Source organism: Mytilus galloprovincialis, chromosome 10 (assembly GCF_965363235.1).
Source record: "Mytilus galloprovincialis chromosome 10, xbMytGall1.hap1.1, whole genome shotgun sequence".
In the NCBI taxonomy this organism is placed as follows: Eukaryota; Metazoa; Mollusca; class Bivalvia; order Mytilida; family Mytilidae; genus Mytilus; species Mytilus galloprovincialis.
In genome coordinates this window covers 21,211,861-21,235,859 of record NC_134847.1, presented here as the reverse complement: position 1 = coordinate 21,235,859, position 23,999 = coordinate 21,211,861, and positions in this window count along the sequence as shown.

The window sequence follows — 23,999 nt, the reverse complement described above, 5'->3', positions numbered from 1 at the left end:
TAGGTGAGTTAAAGAGTTTAACTGAGTCAGTGAGTGGACAGTATCAAAGTAATTCAGGTGTTTGTTTATTTTTACACCTTCTGCAGAAAGGAAAAAAAATGCCCATCAAAAACTAAGAAAGATTTTATCTTTCTTAAACACAAAATGCATTTAACTTTTATATATCTAGTGGATGCTAGGCATTAAAACTTTCCAAACAGCACAGGTAAGTCTGTACATAGAGTAGTTTTTGGGGTGAAAATACGGCCATATTTGTCCATTTGTTATGATGAACCTTAAACTTCTTTCCATATTTTGATGTTTATATGTTTTAATAATCGTGTTTGTTTATTAACTTGTACCAACAAATGGGTAGAAAATGAGGAATATTGTGATATTTAGATTTTTGAGACTTGTTGTTTATATTTTGAGAAAGTTCCCGTTCTTTTTCATCTGTAACTTTTTCGGGATCGACCCCACTTTAGACATACTTTCTGTCAGTTTTGGACAATGACAGCCAAACTTACACTCTTTTCTTAATTCGAAATGAGTTCTAGAATTTACTTTTCCCCACTGAAGGTTATGTATTTTGCTTAAACTTGTCGATCTTCGTTTCTGACAGACAGCATGCATCGCCATTACTTCAGATGAAAGGCTAGCGATTTCATTGGTTGATTAAAAGAATAAAGTATTTTACCTTATTTTTTGTGAAAATTGTTACAGAGATGTTTTATTTTACGATTAATGTTAGAAAATGTAAAAGTTTATAATTTAATAATTTTGTATTCTTTGTCGTTTCAACTTGATAAAGAATGGAGCTTTTTGATTGGCTATTGGTTTACTTGTGCACAGTGGGGCACTTAAAGGGAAATCACACTATTTTTTATACGCATCGCTCTCGGCGCCGCCATAGTGTTGTAACTGTATTATGACGTCGTCGTTTTCGATTCCGCCGTAAAGGTTGCTAATTTATGAAAAAGCGAACGCTCGAAGGGTGTATTTTCGGGGGGGGGGGGGGGGGGGTACATATAGACCAAGAGTACCAGCATGTTAGCGTATAGCTATCGCAATCTGTAGTTTTCTGTTCAAAAGAGGGTTGTACATAAGAACAATGAGTTTCATGCTGAGTTCACACGTGTCACACGTAATTCGAATTCGATTCACATTAAAGAGGCACTAGCTGTCAAATTCATGGTCACCGATTTGACTCAAATTCTCATATTTGATTTATAACAATGTAAAACATGCATCCAAACTATCAAAAGTCTAAAATAAACAGTTTACAGAGCATGGGGTAGATAATATATAGGTTTGTTTTGTGTGTATTTTATTCCAGACGCCATCTAATTAACTATCGATTTGACCTCAGATGACCATATATATGTGATGTAAACATAAATAAAGATATGAATAGATTAAACCAACACGTGCAATTGGATTTTTATACTGTTTGAGTTATTTTATAGATTAAAAATATATGTTTCTCATTGTTTTTAACCGCATAAGAATGATTTTATGTGCATCGAATTAGTAATCAAATGATTTACCGTAGTTTCACTTTCATTGTTGACATTCTTTTTTTTTAAATAACCAGTACACGTATAATGCATGCGTTGTCAATCTGTAGCTAGGGGTTAAATCGAAGTTCACATGAATACGGATTTAAAGAGGTCGACTCATTCACTTGCAAGTGAATAAGTAATTATAATGTTTCTTAGCGTAATTTGACAAAATTGAACCTATTTGGCTGCAAAAGCGAATTGGTATTTCACTATTTCACTTTCGTTATTAATTGAACAAAAAAACAATCAAACTTTAGATTTTTTATATATCTCGTAGCTAGTGCCTCTTTAACTAATTCGAATTAGTTTAATTCGCATTCGAAACGTTTGACGTCCTAACGTCAATTCTAATTCGAATTACAATGCGCGTCAAATTCACTTTACTGTCTTAACGACGTTAACTTTTAATTCGTATTAACAAAAACGTATTTCTAATGCGAATTGGTTAATTCGAATTAGCTAATTCGAATCAATTTGAATTAAAACAGAAGAGTGTGTGAACGCGATTAGCGAATTCGATTCGCATTCGATTCGAATTCAATTTGAATTAAATGTACGTGTGAACGAGGCATCAACTTACAGTTTTCTCATATCACACGCATGCCACGTCATAACTATTATAGTCTTCTATACTACATGTATAAATAATTCATCAAACATCTTATTTCATATAAGTATTTATCCGGCTCAGCCTGTCGGGTTTATACAAAGCAGAGTCAAATCCATATGTTCTAGTTCTGAATATGCATTAAACTTGCCACTGGACGTAAATGTGTGAAGTCCTATTTGAAATCGTTATTTATTTCACATGTGACGACAGAAATCATCTAAGTGTCGTCCATCTTTCCCAAATGTTCCTTTGATATCTAACGTCTCTGAACCTGAACAGTTGGGGCAAGTTTGGATACAATATTAAAGCTTGATACGGTCTAAATTTGGATTGTGATAAAAAATTTTGACATAATATAGGTTTCTGACACAAAATAAATGTGGTCAAAGGTATTAAAAATCTATTGTGCAATACTGTGCAATTGAAGATTTCTTTTTGAGATATTTCGAAAAATTAGCAAAAAAAAAGAAGGAAACGCCACCCCTTCCCCTCTTGCAGTAATTACCACCAAACTCAATCCCAGCCTTCCCTGTGTGGTATGGAACCTTGTAGTACAATTTTAGATAGATCCATAACACAAGTTATTGTAAAATAGTAATTTTAGTAAAATGCTTGTTTGTGGCCCCTAATTCCTGAACGTTTTGAGCAATTACATGTACCCCTTAAATCAATTTCAGCCTTTCATTTGTGATATGGAACCTTGTGGTACAATTTCAGAAAGATTCATTACTTCTCAATGTCATATTAGAAATTTATGAAAATCAAAAGGGTATTTACATCAACAGATATACACAATTTATCAAAGTTGTATGAAAATTGATGAAAGCGATATTGAGTTATAATTGTCCGAAAACTGGAAAATCCCCCTTTTTTAATGGATAACTCGGAAACGTAAAATCAAAATTTATAAAAAAAGAAAGGGAGCTCACGTCAATAGCTATAAACAAATTCTTTAAAGTTTTATACCAATTGGTTAAAGCGTTTTTGAGTTAATTAATGTCCGACATGTTGACGACGGACGGACGGACAGATGTATACCATAATACGTCCCGTAACCGGGCGTATAATAATTCAACAAGAGAAATATTTAACACACACACACACACACATGTATTTATGTAGAGATATACACATGTCTCACAGAGTACTGCTAAACTGTAACAAACACATTAATGGTCCGTCTGGTGAAAGAATATTCCACTCATATAGACAAATGTTTTGTGCTGATGTTCATGTAATATTTGCCACTGAAAGTTTTGCAAAAATCAAGAAAACAATGGTAAAAAAATTAATAAATAGTAATAAAAGTTCAGATGTAGGTTCGAGTTTAGGTTCGACAGTGATAAAGGAATATTGTCGGTGACCGTGACTGAAAAGGACATCCAGTTTTATGACTCTTTATTCTTTGGTTCTTTCAACAAAAATAGCCAACATGATATATCAGAGAGTGCTTAAATATTGGCACACAAATTCAATTAATTATTTTCAAATTAACTATCATTAATGAGGGGTGGGGGGGGGGGGGGGGGGGGAGATCCTGATCCCGAAATCCCGGGCTTAAAAACATGAAATCCCGAGGTTCAGAATTTTAAAAAAATCCCGACGTCCCGAAAAAGGTCCTGCCCCCCTCATTAATCAGTATTGGCAAAAATAGTTGCATTTACCACAATGAAAGATAAATGTGATAAAAGAATATACATTCAAACAAAAAGAGGTGCACCAACAGAAAATAGAAACCACATTCTTACTCTTTAATTTCATCGGATCTCAAAATTTAAACTCCTACCAGAATTTTTACTCTATATCTAACAGTATAACTCAAGAAGTTTCTAAGTGTAACTCGAGCTTAAACTAGAAATCTTACTGGAAAAAATATTCGAAATCAAAATAAAACTGGAACTCGAACTTAATTTGTGTCGATTATGGAGCGTTGTGTAATAACAGAAATGTTAGCCAATTTTAAATTTCTTCCGGAAACGGTGTCATTGAGGGCTATTTTTTAAAGTGCCGAGTTTGTGGCTTTTTAAACACGGCATTTCGGGTTTTATCTTCCCGGTGTAATGGACAAGTTAGTGAATTTATTCTGTTTGTAGTCTAAATGGAACGTGTTACTTTTCAGCCCAGATACCCTCAATCTTCCGAAGTAGAAGATTCTAAATCTGCAAGCCGTAAATTAATTCTTTAATACGGCATGAGGCACACATTAGTTTTTCCTATACAACAAATGCAATTAAAAAATTTAGATGACTCCAACTTTGACAATTACTTTTTACTAAATTGTTACTGTATGTTTAATAATGAATAATCAAAATACCTTAAAAAAATATTATTATATAAAAATTATATAAATTTAAGATTAATATTTCTGAGATGTAGGTTATGGATTGTCTCTACTTACATTTTGTATAAAGGGGGAGGATTCCCAGTTATTTAATATATTTAATTAAATTGTATTCAGGCGCGTAGCTCCCTATACGCCAACACGCAGTTGCGTGCACATCAATTCAGCATGCAAAAAAAAATGTCAAAATAAAATTTATAGCATTCGGCATGCAAAAAAAAATATCAAAATAAAAATTTAAAGGATCAAAATAAAAATTTAAAGGAAACACAAATATGTTGTTTATAATAAACAAATCATTTAAAAATTGTATGTTTTTGAATATCATAAATACAGTTGTGAAAATGAATAATCAGTCCCTTGCTTTAATGAAAATGAAAAATCTTGCTTCAATAGTGCAGAAAATGAATAATTTGCCCTCTTAGATTACAAAAATAAATAACCTGTCAAAAACAAATCCTCCTGCCCCACCCCCCAGAATATCAAATGGGCGACCCCTTAGTCTATATAGGATTTTTTTTCTGCGACAAGTGCCTCAAACCATGTATTAAGATTTTGGATAAAGGACCACAATAGGTAAAAGTCCAATTTAAAATTAAATGTTTGAAGTTCTTAGACCACATTCATTCTGTGTCAGAAACCTATTCTGTTTTGACTATTTGATCACAATCCAAATTCAGAGCTGTATCAGGCTTTAATGTTGTGTCCATACTTGCCCCAACTGTTCAGGGTTCGACCTCTGCTGTAGTATCAAGCTGCGCCCTGTGGAGCATCTGGTTTATTTGAAGGGTAGATGTTCCCGACCTGTTTATTAGTGGAATTATGAATCAGGCCATTACTCTTCTCAATTGTATTAATGCATACTTTTCATGTTGGGACAGTTTCCTTCATTTTTGAAGGCTGTATGGTTGCCTATAATTGCTTTGTCATTTGAACATTTGTATATGTACTTTAAAATTTTAGTCTTGCATGTATATAATTATGTGTACGATATATCACTGATTCAGTGGCAATGGTAAATAGACACTGACAAGTCTTAGATAACATTTTATAGTTTTGAATGTTTTTTTTCATCAGTTGACTAAAACTATAGGTGGAGGTGTGTTCTTATTTCCAACAGAGGGGCACTCAACCTATATCAATTTGTGCATGAAGCAAATTGATTGTTGCTAGATACTGAATGATTATACCACAAAAAAAGTTTTAACCTGTGCATATATACTTAAAATACGATAAAAAAAAAATCATGTCTTTTTCAGGACTTCTGATCCAACCATGTAGTATGGCATGTTATTGGGATATGGTTTTGGTCGATGGATGTTCGTGAAGGACCTGTAGTACAAAGTATATCACTGGATTTAGCTCTTTTGTCTAAGTGTATTATTAAAGTACTTTGCTTTGAGCTCAGTTCATTATTATGCAATTCATTCTTTGTGAAATAAAGATTTGACAGACAACTCTCATGTACAAGGATTTGTCAAAGAAGTATCCCCTCTATGTACAATGTAAGTAATAGGGAGATAAAAGCATTCTATTTCGATTGTTCATTGACCAAATTTAAAAAAAAGACCAAATTTACCTGACAATACTACTCCCACTACTAGCAATATGATGCTAGGTTGTTTTAATACATCTGTACTGCCTACTGATGACTTGGTCCTGAGTTTAAATGGTCCTTCAAGTATGTTTAAAGGGGCACTAGCTAAGAGATGTATAAAAATCTAAAGTATGATTCGTTTTTGTTCAATCAATTATAAAACTGAAATAGTGAAATAATAATTCGCTTTTAGCAGCCAAAATGGTTCAATTTTGTCAAATTATGTTAAATAATATTGATAATGAAGTATTCACTTGCAAGTGATTAAGTCGACCTCATTAAATCCGTATTCATATGAACTTCAATTTAACCTGATTTCTAAAACTATATTTTATTGTACATGTTGAACATTTTTCATTCATTTGTTTATTTCTTAATTTGTGTGAATTAACATTGATACAGTAAATGTTAATTACTACACTTTCATACCACAACAACACATGCTGTATTGGTACATGTATCACTTATATTAGTATCCATATAACAGAAAAAAATGAAAAGAGAATAATTTTGCATAACCTTTTGAATACTATTACTTTTTAGATATTTAAACATATTAAGACTAATTAAGCTATTGATAATATCCACTTGACATACTTGAAATTCTATCATATTACTTTTGGAGATGTTGTGAGAATGATACTGATGATCCACCACAAAATAATATAAATAGAACCATACAAATAGTAAGCAAATACATATAAAAAAAAGATGTGGTATGATTGCCAATGAGACAATTCTCCACAAGAGACCAAAATGACACAGAAATTAACAACTACAAGTCACCATATGGCCATCAACAATGAGCAAAGCCAATACCCCATCATCAGCTATAAAAAGCCCCGAAATGACAATATAAAACAATTCAAACGAGAAAACTAACGGCCTTATTTATGTACCAAAAATTATACAAAAAGCGAATATGTAACACACAAACAAACGACAACCACTGAATTACAGGCTCCTTATATCATGTTATCAAATCTTTATATCATCTCCCATTTAGAAAAAAAAACACATGAAAAAATGAACCTATTATGTGTTGCTCTCCTAGCTACAAAGTGAATCAAAAATCAAAGATGTGGAACATATTCGATCATAATCATTTGGTAACTAATGTAATTACTGTCTCTTCCATGCCCATCTTGAACATAAAAACTAAATATTGAATAAACAATACTTCTAATGCTCAGGTTGGTTGTCATCGTGCAACGCCGTTAATAACACCATATAGGAAAACATAGAACTCCCTTTTAAGTAACTGTCAAACATCAAAACATACTATCCACACTCATCTGTGTCCACACTTGTTATATAAAAAAAATATATATATATAATTTTAACCCATTGCAAGAAATGCTGCTATGCTAGCAACGTCGTTCAATAACGTTAAGAGAAAAAGTTATAATTCCCGCCAAAAATTGATAATAAGATTACAGGGCCGTAAGTAGCCTCTTTTAATAGTGAGGAAAAATATTTTCGCCGAGCGGAGCGAGGCGAAAAATTTTGGGCGAGGGGTCTGGGGGCCGCTTAAGGCTTAAGGCCCCCAGAAGCTCTGAGAAAAATAACGCAAAATCGTGCATTCTGAGCGTTTCCCAGACTCTTTCTTGCATTGAAACGGTTTAATTTATGTTTAGATATTTTTTTCGACAATCAGGTCCCAAAGCAAAAACAAAGATTCATTGTAATTTAAGATTTTTAGGTATTAGATACAACATTAAAAGACCGATATGTAGGCCATGATAAAGCAAAAATCGTAATTCTCATAATTATTAATACCGTATCTGTCTGTCTGTTCTTGTCTTGTATTATGATTAGACTTTGGTGATTTTTTTATGACTAGATTTAAATATAGTGATATTTCAGTATTATACTTTAAGTACTAGTACTGCTTATGTCCAGGGACCATCTTCACCTTGTTTTATGATCTTTTTTTTATTCTTTAAAAGTATTGTTGAAGATCATCCGGCAACTATCAAGATGAAGAGCAAGAACACAAACTTTGACCATTGATCATTTGTACTTTTTCTATGCATTGACTTTGTGTGCGATTATGTCCCCATACTCCTTTATTATCTGTTAAAGGGTGTCAACACGACTTATAAATGCAAGTTAAATTTAACCTTTCGATGTAAAAGGTCATATATGGCAATACCTTGGTTTTTTTCTTCAAATTATTTGATACCGGGAAATATGTGACCTTGCTTTAATTCAAACCATGTCAGCTATCTAGTTTTATTTACAATCAAACTCTTTGATATCAATTTCAATTATCCATGCAGTAAGGACATTTTTTTGTGTGTGTCCACTGAGTAGCATCGCATGTTCTTAAAATATATTTCTCGCACAATTCTGGACATCGGTGGACATGCAACATTGCAAAACCACATTTACAAATGAAAATCAACGCTCAAACTATAGTCATAAAGTAGGACAATAAATGAACAAAAGACAAGCCAGGAACACAGAAGTTCAAACAATAGACCATCAACTCTGAAAACTAAACGGAAAATAGAAACATGGATAACGAAAAAAAAAAATCCAGGGGATACACCAAAGAGTGAAAAGAACTTGCTTCTTGCAAGACTTTTCGTGAAAACAATTTGATATGAAAACAACCTTTTCTTTCATTTTTTTTTTGAAATTTTTTACACGAGGCATTTGCCTCATTTGCCTCAATGTAGTTACGGCCCTGGATTATTTCCACTATAGCGGATTTAAAACATCGGTGACCCCTTTTTTTATTAATGCTTTAAAAATCTCCCCTGAAGCTGCAACTAATGCAGAAGTTTGAAGGAAAAAACTTTAGTAGATTTTTTTTATTTCAAGAAAAATCCATAATAAACGGCAACTAGATATCATTGAGATGGGAGCCATCTCTGTGGGCCCCGCTGTGAATAATGTGCATTAAAAAATTGTATCTTTACCATAGGACATGGGTTTGTCAACTGAAATCAAAGTTTTTGACCTTGACCTTTGACCTAGGAAGTTGTAAATAAATTATGACACACCCTTTGGTGTTGGTTTATAAACATGTCAAGTATAAACTTTGAAATGATAACGGTTCTCAAGATATAGAGCGGACATGATCTTTACCATAGGACACGGGGTTGTCAACTGAAACCAAAGTTTTTGACCTTGACCTTTGACATAGGAAGTTGCACATAAATTATGACACACCCTTTGGTGTTGGTTTATATACATGTCAAGTATAAACTTTGAAATGATAACGGTTCTCAAGATGTAGAGCGGACACGATCTTTACCATAGGACATGGGGTTGTCAACTGAAACCAAAGTTTTTGACCTTGACCTTTGACCTAGGAAGTTGCACATAAATTATGACACACCCTTTGCTGTTGCTTTATATACATGTCAAGTATAAACTTTGAAATGATAACGGTTCTCGAGATGTAGAGCGGACACGATCTGTACCATAGGACATGGGGTTGTCAACTGAAACCAAAGTTTTTGACCTTGAACTTTGCCCTAGGCAGTCGTTCAAAAATTATGACACACCCTCTGGTGTTGGTTCATATACATGTCAAGTATAAACTTTGAAATCATAACGGTTCTCAAGATATAGAGCGGACACGATCTTCACCACAGGACACAGGGTTGTCAACTGAAACCAAAGTTTTTTTACCTTGACCTTTGACCTAGGGAGTTGTACATACATCATGACACACCCTCTGGTGGTGGTTAATAAACATGTAAAGTATAAAGTATGAAATCATAACGGTTCTCTAGATATGGAGCGGACACAAAGTTATTACAAAGTGTTATGGACGGACGGACGGACAGACTGATCACTATAGGGCGACCCGCCTTTGGCGGGGCCCTAATAAAAAATGGCGGGAAATGTAAAAAGGCCTTAAAAAATAAGGAAACTGAGAAAAATAAATGTGTATAAGATAAAAGTTACTATTGACTGTTTTAGTTAAACCAGTTAAACAGTTTCAATCGGCTTTATCCACAAAAGAGACATACAACCAGCATGAGTTCTCATCTCGATGTCAGATGTCAGGAAAATACCCGTCCGCTGAGGAACTTACCATAACATAGAATGGTATATTAAAATTACTTATAAAAATCAATCCAAACAAAGCAGCAGGACCTGACAACATAAGACCAAGATTACTGAAAGAACTGGCGAAGGAAATAGCCCCCATACTCACAATGAACTTCCAAACATCAATTGAAACAGGGGATATACCATCTGAATAGAGGTATGTCAATGTTAGCCCAGTCTTCAAGAAAGGTGAGAGATATAGAGCAGAGAACTACCGACCAATATCTCTGACTTGTATATGCTGCAAACTCATAGAGCAACAGTGGCGGATCCAGAACTTTCCCTAAGGGGGGCCCGCTGACTGACCTATAAAAGGGGGGGGGGCCGCTCCAGTCATGCTTCAATGATTCCCTATATAATCAACCAAATTTTTCCCACGAAAGGGGGGGGGCCCGGGCCCCCAGCCCCCCCACCCCCTGGATCCGCCTATGAGCACATAATTACAAGCCACATCATGAACCATGCAGATCGCCACCAAATGCTCTACCCATTACAACATGACTTTCGCTCTAAACGATCTTGTGAAACCCAACTAATTGAATTTGTGGACGACATCACTAATAAACAGCTGCGCCATGAGCGCATGATACGCCCGACGTCTTGTGTGGAAGTTTTATGCAATAATCATAAATAGTTTCTGAGAAAGTTTTAAGGAATTACCATTTATTGCTTTTGAGACACGGCGGGACATGTGAAACCCCCCCCCCCCCCTGTTTTTTTTTTACAAATATCACTAAAATAAAATTTTGAATCAAACCAAAAAGTATACAGATCTTTAGATTAATATAACAAAGAAGTGTGTACAGTTTCAAGCAATAATCATAAATTGTTTTTGAGATACGGCGCAACATGTAAAAAAAAACCTCCCCTTTTTAACAAAATACTCAATAACTCAAAAATAAAATTTTGAGTCATCACCCGATGTATACAGATCTTTAGATTAATATAAAAAAGAAGTGTGTAAAGTTTTAAGCAATAATCATAAATCGTTTTTGAGATATGGCACGACATGTAAAAACCCCCTCCCCCTTTTTTACAAAATACTCAATAACTCAAAAATGAAATTTTGAATCATCACCAAAAAGTATACAGATATTAAGATTAATATAACTAAGAAGTGTGTAAAGTTTTAAGCAATAATCAAGAATCGTTTTTGAGATACGGTGCGACATGTGAAAAAAAAACACACCCCTGTTTTAGTTACAAAGTGCCGTAACTCAAAAAGTTTAAATCTTATTTTCACCAAAAAGTATACAGATCATTTGACCATCATAAAGAACAACTATATTAAGTTTCATGAAATTTAGATAAGTCGTTCTCAAGTTACGGTGCGACATGTTTACGCCGGACAGACAGACGGACGGACAGACGGACGGACGGACGGACGGACACCGGACATTTGTATACCATAATACGTCCCGTCAAAATTTTGACGGGCGTATAAAAACATGAGTACAGGTAAACAGACAGACGTACTAATTATGGATTTCTCTAAAAGCTTTCGATAAAATTGGTCAGTCTACTCGTTCATAAACTCGAACACTACGGAAACAAAGGAAAGATCAATAGGTGGATTGCTAGCTTCCTATCACATCGGACACAAGCAGTAGTAGTGGATGGAGAGAGCTCATCACATATTGATGTAGAATCTAGGGTCGCTATTCCTGTTTTACATCAACGACATGCCTGATGGAATTAAATCTACTATTCGCCTATTTGCTGATGACACCATAGCCTACCTTACAATATCAAACGACAAAGATTCCAACGACCTATATAGCTACAAAAAGATCTAGATAAATTGGCAAAATGGGAAACCAAATGGAAAATGGCCTTCCACCCAGACAAGTGCAATGTGCTCACCATCAGTCGGGAAAACAACACCATTGCAACATCATACAAACTACGTTGTCCCACTTTAGAACCTGTCAAAAGCGCCAAATACCAAGTTCGGCCTAGCCACAATCAGATGTGCATTTTGTGTTTCACATGAAGTCAAAATTAAGTATCACCTCAGGGAAAAACTTTTTTGATATTTTGGTTCAAAAATGATTTAAATTATGAAAAATTGCCATCGTTAGGCTAACACTGGATTATATAATTAGAGGCAGTTTTTGGAAAAAATATCTAATATTTTTATTAAATAAATGGTGTTTAAAAACTGTATAATTTTCTTTAATGGTTGCCTTCAAGACATGGTCACCAGTGTCAGATTTTTGGTCAATGACAAAGACAACAAAATATGTTTAGAATTATTGAATATCAAACATTTTAATTGAGAAAAAAAATGACAAGAACATGTTGAACTCACAGTTATTTCAAACAACAGTAGCTTTCTTTAATCATTAATCTTATCTGATAAAACTGTATCTAAACTTATCTATAAATAACAAAACTTCCAAAAAAAAAAACCTTTCTTTTGGTGTATAGAACATTAAAATAACTTGAAGCATATTCTTACAATAAACAATCAAACTTAGCAATACAATTTATATGTTTTGTCTACGGACAAGACATTGTATTCATATTTAATGAAATGCATTATTAAAACCTAATTTTGATATAGCTGAAGTGTTCTCTTGAAAAAAAACCATACATTTTATCAGGTTTATCTATCAAATGATGCTGAACTTTGAGGAAAATGGAAACAAATACATTTTGATAATGTCTACGGACAAGACATTTTATTGATATTCAATTAAATGCTTTCAAAGATGATTATTAATGTTAAGATAAAAAGTTACCAATTAAATTTTAAGCTGTGTTTTTTAAATTTTGGAAAATATAAAAATGTACCCATAATTCTTTACATATCTCAATAATTTATTGATTAAGCCAAAATGAAGACACATTATTTTAACTGAAATCCATATATCTAACTGTTTAAAACAATCAAACTATTATTAAAACTCAATTTCGACATAGTTGAATGTGTTCTCTTGAAAAAATAACATACATTTTACCTATCAAATTAGGCTGAACTCAAGGAAATTGGATACAAATATATTGTGGTAATGTCTACGGACAAGACAATTTCAGTTAAAAAAAAAAGTCTGTTAGAATTAATTGTGACTATATTTATGTTGAAAATACTGAGTTTTAATTTGAATAGCTAACTTTCATCACCTATAAATCCATAGCAGACAAATAATTGAATTTAATACTTGTTATGTACAAGTGTCTTGTCCGTAGACACTTCCTCATCTGCTGTTAATACTGAAATGCAAAAGATAAAGTTAGAGAGAGAGACATACTTTTTCTTCATTTGATTTAATTAATCTTTTAAGGTATGCAGCAACTGGAATAAACAATATTGAAGGAAAATAAGGTATGCTTTTTATGACTAATAATCTGCCACTTTTTTAAATCCACTCCTGTAAAGTAATTTTACAAAAATTGAGAACACTTAAATTACCATTCATTTATTAAAAATAAGATATTTCTAAGTTTAAACAACACACAGGACTAATTTAGACCCATAAAGCCAATCAATATTGATAAAAAGACATGTCTACGGACAAGACATGTGTCTACGGACAAGACATTCTGACATATTTTTGAAATTTTTCATCTATTAATAGGTGTAGAAAAAAATGTTAGTAGTGTTTTCATATCTACAAAAGAACAGGAACTTAACAATGCAACATTAATGTAATTATGCTTCCAGTTTACTAGGGAATACATGTCTACGGACACTTTTCACTTTATTTGTATATCCAACGTTGATGGCATATATCTCCAGCTAGGGTACTGCAATTTTGATAAATGAGGTAGTTTTTGATAATGTATATACTAGGCGAGAAAACAAAACACATAATAGCATAAATTTGATTTATTTTTCTCTTTTATCACTACACTGAGCAAGCTAAAAACAAAAGTACAAAATTTCATAACAAACGCATAGTATTCAACTTTTGATCATAACTTTGTAACCACTGAAGATTATTCAAATTTTGATCATAACTTTGTAAATCATTTTGCAATATGCTGTTTATTTTTTCAATGTTTTTATCATAAAAATGAATGTTGAATCATCAGCATATAAATCAATGTTGGATTGCTTAACATGAAGAGGTAAATCATTTATATATATATATATATATATTATATATATATTAAAAATAACAAAGGAACTAAAATAGAACATTGAGGCACTCCATACTTTACAAACGATTTATCAGATTTAATGTTAGCGTATTGGACTTCTTGTTGTCTTTCAGACAAATATGATTTTATCCAATCTATCATATGTTCTCTGATATGATAAAATTTTAACGGACGATGATTGACGGGACACGGAAGAAGCTTGTGGTTATGTGACTTAATAAAATTGAGAATGGAAATGGGGAATGTGCCAAGGAGACAACAATCCGACCGGCATAGAGCAGACAACAGCAGAAGGTCACCAACAGGTCTTCAATGCAGCGAGAAATTCCCGTACCCGTAGGCTTCATGTTTAATTAAAGACAGTGACAACATGTATTGTGTCGGTGTGAAAAATAGTCTCAAAAAATCGAAAATTGCGTACATTTTTGTTTAGGGGCCAGTTAAAGCCTGACTCCGGTTACGGGATTTCCTCGCTGTCTTGAAGACCCATTGATGGCCTTGGAGTGTTTTGTGCTCTTTGTCAGGTTTTACAGCCTAATTTCCCACTTTCCTGCGTAATTTCTTTGTTTTCAAGATAGGAAAATGCACAACTGTACATAAATAAAAAAAAAAAATCTTTCAAACTCGAGTAAACTTGTATTTCAATGATGAAAGTAAAGCATCAACATTAAATAGCCTTATATATATCCGGTTGACAAACTGTAGTTTCACGACCAAGGTCAAACAAACAAAACGGCCAGTAAATCTATACATGAAATGTTTTTTGTGTGTGACACTTCCCCAATGGCCATTCTACATATACCCAGAAGATACTCACTATATATATATATATGATACCGGGTATGTTCTGACAAACGGGGTTCCATTTTCAGCTAAATTGTCTGAAATGGGATTATGTTTTTTTCGCCTTGCATTGGAAAGGGTCAGATTTGACTATCTAGAACGGGGTATTATAAATACAACGTTGCACTATTGTTTCAGATAAGGGTGAATGTTTGGTAGCATTAAAACGTTTAAACCCGCTGCAATTATTTGCACCTGTCCTAAGTCAGGAATCTGATGTTCAGTATAGTTGACGTGTGTTGATGTGGTTCATAAGTGTTTCCCTTTTCTCGTTTAGACCGTTGGTTTTCCCGTTTGAATGGTCTTACACAAGTAATTTTTGGGACCCTTTATAGCTTGCTGTTCGGTGTGAGCCAAGACTCCGTGTTAAAGATCGTACTTTGACCTATAGCGGGTTTCTTTTATAAAATGTGACTTTGATGGAGAGTTCTTATTTCTTCTTCTTTTTTTGAGTGTGGTATAGATGATAATGACATTTTAAGGAATCTTTTAAGATTTAAACTGATGGTTAGTTTTGATTTATTAAACAAATCAGTTAGGTGGTATTTAACGCTTATATGATAGGTTATAATTTTATATCTTCTTTTTAGATTTTAAATGTTTACTTGTCTACGGGTGTCATTTGGTTTAACGAGAGAAACGATCGTGAAAGAATATCTAACGGCGGTCAAGTATTGAGAGACGATCGTGAAAGCTCTGGTAACGAATCGCGAAAGACATTTAATCGAGAAGACATATGAAAGGTCAATAAATATTCTAATTTAATTAATAACACAGACAAATTAACGACAAAATAAAACTGTCTGTCAAAATGGTTCAACATTATGAACAGTATGTGAGAATATCCAATTTTAAAAGTACATAGTTATTACAAAACAACAAAAGGCAAATTACTTCTCCACATTTCAATGACATTTAAAATGTAAACAAACATGTTTTTTTTTTCACAAATTAGACTAGAAAAACTACTTTTATCCGAATAAGGGCATTCTATTTGAATTAATCAAATGGTTCTCATAGTTATTTTGTATAAAAATAATCTAAAACTTAGTAAATGAAAAACTATTTACACAAAAATTGATTTTTTTAGGATCGTGAAAGATCACGTACCGCATTTTTGAAGATCGTGAAAAGGATCGTGGAAGATCTGATGCTACGAAGACGTTCAAATTATTCAATTATATCATAATTAATATTTGTTATTGGTATTGAGAAAAGCTAGATAGGTCAACATCCTCAGTAGGTTTAACAATTAAAAAAATAATTAATATTTTCAGAAAATGAAATATAAAATAGTTGGATGATTGTAGAATGAAGCTTTATATTGTCATGTGAAGTACTCACTTATCAAGAGTTATATTATACCCAAATTTTGTATATTGGATCCTATAACTTGCATGTCCGTCAGACAGGATTCACCTGACCCCGAATTTGCCTCATTTCATGGATGAAGATTCATTTTTGTGGTCAAGTCCGTATCGCGGATTCGTTAAGCTTTAGGATAACTGTTATGATTGTAAGATGTATATTTTCGACTTCTGCAAGGTTTCAAATTACATCGAACTCATTATCATACATCATTCGGCAATGTTTGTTTTATGTTAACTTGTTTGGCCTTTTGGATATATACCTGTATGCAATAGCGCCAAGGTATTTCGTGTATGGTCTACATGTCTGTCTGCATGTTTCATATATGACCATGATGACGTCAATTGTATTTGGTATATTGAATGATAGTAAGATGTCTATGTCTGGCTGTCGGTCAGGGTTCATATACTTTTGACCTTATGTTCCGAATTAATTGACCAAGCATAACTTTTACATTTGTCAGTTTCTTAGGCACTGTAAAGATCGGAACATATGTATTTGGTGTACGGGATATTTGTAGAGATCTGTATTGTATGGTTCATCTGACCTTGAACTCTTTTTATGAACAATTGACAATCTTAAGCGCATTTGACACTTCTAGTAAAGCCCTTAGTATTATAGACGTTCAACAAATATACTATCATAAGTAAAGCAGACGAGACAGTACAGCATTTGCGCCCTGGTATTCTATAGTCTGTAGGTATATAGTTAAATCAATTCACATCTGCGTTGTATATAAAGAACTTAAGAAAGTACTGTTGCACAAAATGTTGGTTATTGTTCAATTTCAAATAACTCATGAAAGATGCTGTTTTGCTGTAATTTTTTGTTTGATGGATCTCATTTTGGTTTAAACGTTGCATATCCATATTATTGGCAAAATAATGTCGGTCTGCCTGAATTGCACTTTACGAATTCTCAGAGCTGAATCTTTCACACTTATTTAGAAACATTTTTAGTTGTTTTTTTTTTTTAACTTTTGAGGTAACGTATTGAATAAAAAAAAATATAGCTTTAATGTTCATCCTTCTCAAAATAATTACAGGCTTCAACAAGTTGCAGGTTTATCAAATGGTAAAAGAAATACTGATATCTGAATACTAGTATTAAGTCTGGTCCCGCATTATCTTTCACGATCAAAATAATGCGTTGCCTCATCTTTCACGATCAAGTTTGATGGAAATTCAACAAATTCAAGGTGTTCATATACAAATTAATGCTTTTAAGGGAAGAACATACTTTAATTTTACTGTACTATCAGATACATCAAAGATTAAATTTCAAATATATCATGATGAACTGAAATATGACCATTATAGGTACAAAAAGCGTGTTATTTGTAAATAATTTCATAGACATGCACTGCGCCTTTTGTGTAAAGTACTGCATATTATCTTTATCTTATTTCACAGTTATGTTGAGGAAGTTAAACCATTTTGACAGACATATTTTTTTGTTCGGATTTGTTCCGCGTTTTGATAATTAAGCGATTTTTTCAAAGATTCTGTACTAGAATTTACATTAAATGTCTTTCACGATCCGTTACCAGAGCTTTCACGATCGTCTCTCAATACTTGACCGCTGTTAGATATTCTTTCACGATTATTTCTCTCGTTAAACCGAATGACACCCATGTTGTCGCTAAGTCATAAGTACTGCTAACAGTGTGAAATTATTCATAACCTTAAGTTTAAGAATTAATAAGTCTTTAAGAAGGCTCTCTTGATAGGGGTATACTACATGTAAGAGCATGGGTTAGGTCTTTCAGTTTACATTTTATGAGCATGTATAAGTATAAGGTAGGAGAAATAAACATTTGCTGACATGAGCAAGTTTTACAGTCAATGTGCATTGTGGATACATGTAGTATATATATCCTATTGATGAGGAAAGAGACACAAGTGAGATTAAAGGACACAATGACAGTTGATGAATCTATCAAGTTTTAGATTTTGATATATGACTGTATATACAGTTTGAATACTTTTAAATAAGTTTGGTGGCATGAATATAAGTGTATAAAGAAGAAGTTTTTAATTCAAATGTGAACAGTCGACAAATACTATAAGGGATTCTACACTTCAAGGGATCTCCCAACTGAAGTGGTTCATCTGGTAAAGGTGGAATATACAGAATAGTGGGTAACAGGTAACAGGTTCTCTCATTGGCACTCATACCACATCTTTGTATATCTACTAAATTGAAAACAACGTTCAAACCTATGCTTGCGTTGGATAAAACCCACATTTTTATACCTGTGCATGCAAAACGAATTTCTGGGTAAAGGGGTCTGAATACAGCACAGACACCATTTCCAAAAGACCAAAACAGTGAAACTGAGGTATTTTATAACAAAACGGATATAAATCTAAAGTTCAGAAAAAGCTATCGTTAAAGATTTATTTTTCTTTGTTCATGCCCCGATTTCATGTGACCTTTTAACTGAATATACAACTTCCCAGAGATTTGATATCCACATGTTAATCAGTACATAATCTGAATGATCCAAAGGCAGACTATTTTCACCAATTTGTATCATGGAGTCTGTACTTCATAAATTAATGGTAAATTGTTGAAATCCAGGAGCTTCTGACCTTCCCCTGGACCCTTTACCAGGGCAACTTGAGATACTACTCATGTTCAGAAAATCCTGGTCTAGGACTATTGAAATGTAAAGTAACGCCTTATACCCTAGAATTTGGAATTTCTCGTTATTGGTCTACTGCTGTTAAGATCCATCCAAGACAATTAATGGAGAGAATTCGGCATAAAAAAATATCAACCCTGACACTTCAACTATAAAATATACATGTTCCAAATCAACTTGAACCGTTACATTCAGTGCCGTATGATTTCACAATTATTTTATGTTTTTTAGCCAAAAAAAGGTCCAAAAGTATTTTTGCCTCGTTATGCTCGGCAAAGATTGTATCATATACGTCTCCTCTTTCTAATATCCTGGAAACGTCCCTGAGGTTTCTTGTATGTTTCTCTATCCATTGGCATTATCAAGCAAAATATGCAACGAAACTCACCAATGCAGAATAACGCAACAAGAGATACCCAATCACTCATTCTGATTCAAGGCAGTTGAAAAAAAGAAAACAAGAAAAAACGATTAAAATCAATTTTCCAAAATTTGTTCACTTAAAATTTACAACTTATCTATAGAATCGATTCCAATGTCTATCTAAAAGTTTTTAGGTCGTATGTAGGTTTTTTTGTTGTTGTTGTCACAAGTTGAGTTACTATCTTATTGACATCTATCCTACTGTTGTTTTTTTTATAAGAACAATCAAACAGACTACAAACGATGTACTCATGACTTTATCTAATATTTCGGAGAGAAAAAAACCAAAAAAACAAAGCCTCATCATCTGTTGCTACTTTATGTTTGAAAGATATTTGAAATCTTTTATTTTAAATGCATTCATCTATTTATTTTTCTTTGTAAACATATTTTATGCTATAAAAAAAGACAACATGCCTATATATGTAGATAAAATAACCAAAAAGAAAATGTAAAATGTATATGCTAATCCTTTCTGTTTACGTTTTCCGTTTCCGTGGTTTAGCAACACCATATTGGGACTAGGTCAGTCTTTTTTCTTAAAGGAGGTACCATTTGATATTTAAGGGGGGGCTAGGATAATAAAAATTATCCTGCATTTTTTTTAACTTGTAGTCTTTGACATCCTTTTTTATTATTCATTTTTTTTTGTCCTGACTTTTTTTACAAAAAAAAAAAAATCTTATTGTCTTTTTATGACCTAAAACTCATGACTTGCCTTGTTTTCAAATTTCATACTAGCCCACCCTAAAAATCAAATGGTAGCTCCCTTATTGACAAAACAAATGGCCGACTATAATAACTGGGTAAGTATTTTCTTTAAATATTATGAATGTTTAAATTTAATGCCGAGAACGAGATATAAATACAGGAAGATTATGTATGTTTCGACCACTTTTAGATGTATTTAGGGTACGACATTTTGTTTTTTTCTGATGAAGGAATTTCAGTTTTCTCGGACAGAATATTTATGTTCAAATTGTTTACTGTAAAGTCGAGTAGACCGGTCTGAATATATGCTGTAATTTAAAATGTAAATCGATAATTGTGTAAAAAAAACAATTGAGAGCGTAAACAACACATTGACAGAAACAAGTGCATGTGGTTTTATTAGGTTTTAACCTTATTGTATAATATGTGCATCAAGCAATATGTGACACAATAATAACAGATTTTTATCCCCCCCCCCCCCCACCATAGAGGAGGGTGCATTAAGTTTTACCCATGTATTTCTGTACGTGTACAAGTCCATAAGTCCCAAAGTTGGTTTCTGATCTTTAACTTTATATTACTAAACCAAATGTTATTCTGTTCTGGTATATACCTCCGTTTTATCGGAGCACTCCACTTGTCGAATGAGCATTAAAATCTTTAATTATACTTAACCGAAAAAGTGAATTAAATAAGGGTTTAAAATGTCTTTGATAATATATTAAAAGATGGTCTGATTAATCATTTTAAAGTCTCATTGTCAGCATTGTCTGAAGACATAAGGTTTCCAGATAATAACTTTAGTATCAGTGAATGGAAATCAATAAAATTTTAAAGGGGCACTAGCTACGAGATATATAAAAAATATAAAGTTTGATTTTTTTTTGTTCAATCAATAATGAAAGTGAAATAATGAAATAACAATTCGCTTTTTGCGGCCAGAAAGGTTCAATTTTGTTGAATTATGCTAAGAAACATTGATAATTAGTTATTCACTTGCAAGTGAACGAGTCGACCTCTTTAAATGCTGGTTATTAAAAAAAAAAGAATGTCAACAATGAAAGTGAAACTATGGTAAATCATTTGATTACTAATTCGATGCACTATAAAATCATTCTTATACGGTTAAAAAAAATGAGAAACATCTATTTTTAATCTATAAAATAAAATCAAACAGACCTATAAAAATCCAATTGCACGTGTTGGTTTAATCTATTCATTTCTTTATTTATGTTTACATCGCTTATATGGTCATCTGGGGTCAAATCGATAGTTAATTAGATGACGTCTGGACTAAAATACACACGAAACAAACCTATATATTATTTACCCCATGCTCTGTAAACTGTTTATTTTAGACTTTCGATAGTTTGGATAAATGTTTTTCATTGTTATAAATCAACTATGAGAATTTGAGTCAAATCGGTGACCATGAATTTGATAGCTAGTGCCCCTTTAAGGATGTTCGCTGCTCAGTTTCAAAATAAATAACTTTTCATGAAACTAGTATGTATTGATAGCGAATAAATTGAGGAATCAAAAAAGCAAAAAAAATATAGGGGTCAATGTGCTTGTTATCGAGATATTAGCCATTGGAATTTTGGCGGGTAAATGTTCTCTCTTGATTTTTCATAGCTTTATCATTGACCGTTAAAGTTCTCAAATACTATTAAAAAATAAACAAAATTTTATAACACTTTTACAAATGACTTATAATTATACTTGTGAAAGATTTATAAAAAGAAAAATGGGGGTTCATGGGGAAATTGTTTTAAGGCATCCAAATGGATAAAACCAGAGGATTCCGAAAATCTGACAAAAATTCCAAAACATGACAAGCAGACATCCTTAACACAATGTTTATAACCACAAAAGGAAGGTTGGGATTAATTTTTGGTGGTTATGGGGGTTTAGGAATTAGGGATCCAAAGGGGTCCAAAACAAGCATTTATCTAGTTTCAGGACAATAAGTTGTGTATAAATATTTCAATTGCTCTGAAATTGTACCACAATGTTCAATATCATTAATTAGACAGTTGGGATTTATTTTAAGGGTTATGGGGCAAACAGTCTAGGGTTTAAGGGCCAAAAACAAGCATGTTTGTAGTTTCTGGACAATAACTTATGTATAACTGTACGAATATCTCTGACATTGTACCTCAAGGTGTCTTACTAGAATGGAAAGGCTGGAATTGAGTTTTGGGGTTGTTGTTCCAAGGAAGTTTCAAAAGGTGAGGGGCAAGAAAGGGACCCAAATAAGCATTTTTGTAGTTTTCAGTCAATAACTTGTATTTAAGTGTACAATCTTTCTGAAATAAGACCACAAATTTCTATACTACAAAGGGATGGTTAAAGGGGAGGTTATTGCTCAAATCAGTAACCAATTAAGGGGCAAAAAGGATTTTTTTCTGGTAAAGGACAATTTAGACAATTTTAGAGGAGTAAAGGGAGGTAATCCAATTAAATTTTAAAGAACACTGTTATATATGTTTGATTACTTGATTACCTCCCTTAAGCTGCTTGAAAATTATGTATTGAAAAATGATGATTGTCTATTGTGTAGCTGTAAATTAAGTTAAAGAATTTACTGTTAATTAATATAAATTTTAACCATGATTGTATGTCCTTCTCTATTTTAATATTTTATTATGTATTTCAATGAGTAGTTATTATTGCCAACTCCATTACAAATTTGAATTGAGATTATTTTTGGAATTATGGGAAACAAAAAAGGAAAAAGAGGGGGGGGGGGTTGTTTAAATAAGAATTAATTTGTGGAGGGGGGGGGGTGTCAAAATGTTCTCATTTCAGATTTTAGTGTATTGCTCAAAAGCAAAAAAAGCTTAAGTTCATCAAACCACATTCATTCTGTGTCAGAAACCTTTGCAGTGTCAACTATTTAATCACAATCCAAATTTAGAGCTCTATTAAGCTTGAATGTTGTGTCCATACTTGCCCCAACTGTTCAGGATTTCAGCTGTCTGTCTGTCTGTGGTTTTTTTTTGTCTGACTGTCTGTCTGATTGTTGTATTCAAGTCTGTTATTTTTTTTTTAGGTTATAAAAGACACTTCAATAAAATGTATGGATAATTTGATTGAGAGCCAAAATACAATTGAAACACATGCAGGCCCCTATATAGGCCCTATCCCCTCTTTTTAACTAATTTACTAATCCGTACTCTTTGTTTTTCTTTCAGACGCTCAGACTAAGGAAAGACAGCAGATCACAGAAGAAGTCCATTGAAAGTTGAGTATAGTTTTCTTTATATAGGCCCCTATCCCCTCTTTTTAACTAATTTACTAATCCATGCTCTTTGTTTTTCTTTCAGACGCCAGAGGGACAACAGATAACAGAAGAAGCCCATTGAAAGATGAGTATAGTTTTCTTTATATATGCCCCTATCCCCTCTTTTTAACTAATTTACTAATCCATACTCTTTGTTTTTCTTTCAGACGCTGGAGGGACAACAGATAAGAGAAGAAGCCCATTGAAAGTTGAGTATAGTTTTCTTTATATAGGCCCCTATCCCCTCTTTTAAACTAATTTACTAATCCATACTCTTTGTTTTTCTTTCAGACGCCAGAGGGACGACAGATAACAGAAGAAGCCCATTGAAAGTTGAGTATAGTTTTCCTTATATAGGCCCCTATCCCCTCTTTTTAACTAATTTACTAATCAGTACTCTTTGTTTTTCTTTCAGACGCAGGAAAGACAGCAGATCACAGAAGAAGCCCATTGA